Genomic DNA, 3,783 nt, shown 5'->3' on the forward strand with positions numbered 1-3,783 from the left:
TGAGAAATCTTGGAGTTGGCTTTTGTTTCTTCCACCAGACCATGTTTCTCCTACTAGATCAGGGATCAGATCCTCTTGATCCTCCTCCAGAATATCTTTTAAATGCATCTCCCTTAGTCAGTGGCCACCACCCTGACTGAGATCATTTCAGTAGCCATCAAGCAGTCTTTCCTTGTACCCTTCTCCCCTCCATTCCATTCAAAGTGCCACCAGAGCATGTATATATAGATAGAAAACTCTAATAATGTTATTCTCATGAACATCTCCCCATTTCTAGAGATTAAACTTCAAGCCCCTCGATATGTATGATGCTTCCATTTGCTTTCTCTAAACACAGTGACGGTGATGGTGTTAGTCGCTCATCATGTCCAACTCTATGGGATCCCGTGGATTGTCTCCTGTGTCCATGGGATTCTCCAGGCAAGAATACTGGAGTGGGTTACCATACCTTCCTCCAGGGGATCTTCCCAACCCGGGGACTGAACCAACGTCTGAGCCAATAGGGAAACCTTTCTCTAAACACACCACACATGTATTTCCATTGCACTGAGTCGACAACCATACTTGGCTGTCTATCAGAAACATCTTTCTGAGAGGAGACTAGGCCACTCTCAGCTCCAGGTCTTTAACCCTCTCAAACCCCCCACCCCCACCCCCAAAATAATTATATGTAACTCAGAGCAAATGTTGACGTGAGGACTAGTCTAAAGCACTTAGCACCATGTTTGACATTATAGTGTGATCTTGGATGATTTATTTAACTTCTCTGTGCCTTATTTCCATGATTTTAAAGTAAGGAGAATACCTACAGCATAGAAATTGCTTAAGAATTGAATTAACCAGTATGTGTAAAATGCTTAGAACGGTGTTTATTATTCCTGTCTTTTTAAAAAATTGTTATTCCTCTAGCAAAGTTACATAATGCCATCCATGCTGATACGTGTTACAGACTGAGAAGGGCTTGGGGGGTCGGATTTCTTATGGTTTGTAATATACATTTTAGTCATTGTGAAAATAATACTGCCTTCAAACAGAGTATTTTAAGCCAGAGCCCAAATATCATGACTTCATGAAGACATCCCCTGTGCTGTTTTCTAGTAGATGGACCTATTCTTTAAAAAAAAAAAAAATTAATTTATTTTATTTTTGCTTGCACTGGGTCTTCACTGCTGTGAGTGGGCTTTCTCTAGTTGGGGCAAGTGGGGCTACTCTTGGTTGCAGCATGTGGGCTCATTGCGGTGGCTTCTCTTGTTGCGGGGCACGGGCTCTAGCGTGTGGACTTTAGTCCTTGTGGCACATGGGCTCTAGAGCACAGGCTCAGTAGTTGTGCACAGGCTTAGCTGTCCATGGCATGTGGAATCTTCCTGGACCAGGGACTGAACCCATGTCCTCTGCATTGGCAGTCAGAGTCTCAACCACTGGACCACCAGGAAAGTCCTCTAAACTGACCTGTTCTTACCTCTTGCTTCCTTAGCAGTTTGCCCACATTTCCATTATAACACTTTGCTACAGGCTACAAGAATCTTCTGTGTGTGTTTGCATCTTCCACCAGAATGTAAGCCAAGAGTTTGTGCCTTGTTCACTTTTTATTTCTTCTCAACCTTTTTTACCCTCCCCGCCACCCTGAGATGCCATCTCCGTGCCTGGAGACCAGGCGGCACTCAATGAGCCTTGCCTGAATGCATTCTGAATTGAGTAATGAGCCATTGTCCCACCTTGCGGCTGCCTCCACAAACACCTCCGGTTTAATTTGGGTCTGTGGCCACTTTGGATGAGCTTCAGACACCAGAGTGTTGTCACAGCAGTGGGGACTCCACACATTTGGCCCCTAGAACATTTTGACAAGAAGTATGACGGCTTTTCAAGATACCTGAGGGCTCCTTCCTGTTTTTCTCAAACACAGTTGGGCTTTCATGTGGCCTTCCACTTGCTTATTGATACCCAGTATTTTTTTTTTGTTGGGCCAAATGTAGCAACACGTTGTTTATTTGACACTGTGGTAATCCATTCACTTGGATGGAAAAGAACATATTAGTCAAATGAAACTGATGTCTGGTAGCCATGCACACTCACCCAAATAATCTGGCCCTGGACCCTGCTCACGGACCGATTCTCCAGCTGCTTGACGCCCAGCCATATTCTCACTCAGGGATTTATTTTCCCTGGCCCGGCTGGGATACTAAAACCAACTTTCCGATTCAGCCTCAGCCTCAGCCTCCAGCCCCAGGACAATAGCAATACTGTGTGATGACTACCGAGGATGGACGAAGAGGGATGACTGATTTAATGGCACTTTATGACTCCTCAAGCTGGACTGGAAACACCACCACAAGGAGAAAAAGGTATTCGCCAAGAAGGGGGATGTCTCTGCAGTCAGAATCTGAGCCGGAATCAAAACCACAGCCAGAAATAGGGCCGAGGTCCTACGGCATAAATTCCAGGAACCGGAGAGGAAGCTTGAGGACATGGCCATCAGAGCTTTCAAAAATTGCGCAACATTCAGAACTAACAAGGGCCAATGATAAAAGAGCAACAGAAATGAATGACTAAAGCTGTGAGTGAATGATTGGGGAGCAATATTCGAACACTGCACAAAGACAGGAAAGAAGCATTCAGCAATATCCATCCCATTATTGTCCTTCCCTTTTTCCATGTTCTTCCTCCTCCATCTCTCTCACCTTCCTTCTAGAATAGTGAAGCACCAGCCTGCAGTGTTTAGAGAAGTCATGGGTGCTTTGTGATATCCCTTTTGTTGTTGTTTAGTCACTGAGTTGTGTCCAACTCTTTTGTGACCCCATGGACTGAAGCCTGCCAGGATCATCTCTCTATGGGTTTTCTGAGGCAAGAATATTAGAGTGGGTTGCCATTTTCTTCTCCAGGGCATCCTCCTGACCCAGGGATTGACCTGCATCTCCTGCATCACGGGCAGATTCTTTACCACTGAGCCACCTGGGGAGCCCATATCTCTGATTAAAATGCGAAAGATTGGCATATACGCCTAGAAATTCATTGATCAAATCTAGTTCTTAAACTAGGTGGTCAGAAAGTTTCTGAACTTGCTCCTGAACTACAAGTAGCATCTGAAATTCATTTATAAAATGGCCAGTGAATGGAGCAGGAAAAAAATTCTCACTCCTTAAGAGCCAACAAGAAATATCTAGTCCAAGGGTCACCAAGGGACTTTTTCAACCTGTGTTTGGCAGGATTTTTAATATTTAGGGTTTCTTGGCTAGTCAGGTCAAGGCTAAGAGGATGTCCTAACTAATCTGTGTGTGAAGCTCTGCCATGCCAGAGAAGGCTGCCAAAAGTTGTGTATTCATGCACACCCAAAGGGCCTCCTGGAAGAAGCTCTGTCATACTTACCATATTTCCCAGAACTTAGGTTCTTGAACAATGAGGACAAAGGTCATCTTAAAAGCCTTGGAATTTATAACCTTATATGGCAAGGAACTCATTCTGGGATAAAAAAGAAAATATGTCACTTAAAGTTAATGAGTTTTGTGTCACATATCAAAAATAATCAATGGGTTGTAATTAGGAGGATTCAGAGGCTATGTGAAAACCCAGTGGGACAGAGTGTCACAGTCTGTAAGCAGCACCTGCCATTTCTGGTGTGGTTACCTGGGTTTCCTGTTGATTAAGGAGGGGAAAGAAAAAGACTTTGGAATGTGACTATGTCGTGTCACTCAAGATCTGGAAAGCTCCAACTTTTGTGAGAGAGGGGGTTGTAAGAAACAACAAATTTAATCATGAGCATTGTAATAATATTAGAGTAGTGTAGCA

This window comes from Cervus canadensis, chromosome 12 (genome assembly GCF_019320065.1).
Source record: "Cervus canadensis isolate Bull #8, Minnesota chromosome 12, ASM1932006v1, whole genome shotgun sequence".
Lineage (NCBI taxonomy): Eukaryota > Metazoa > Chordata > Mammalia > Artiodactyla > Cervidae > Cervus > Cervus canadensis.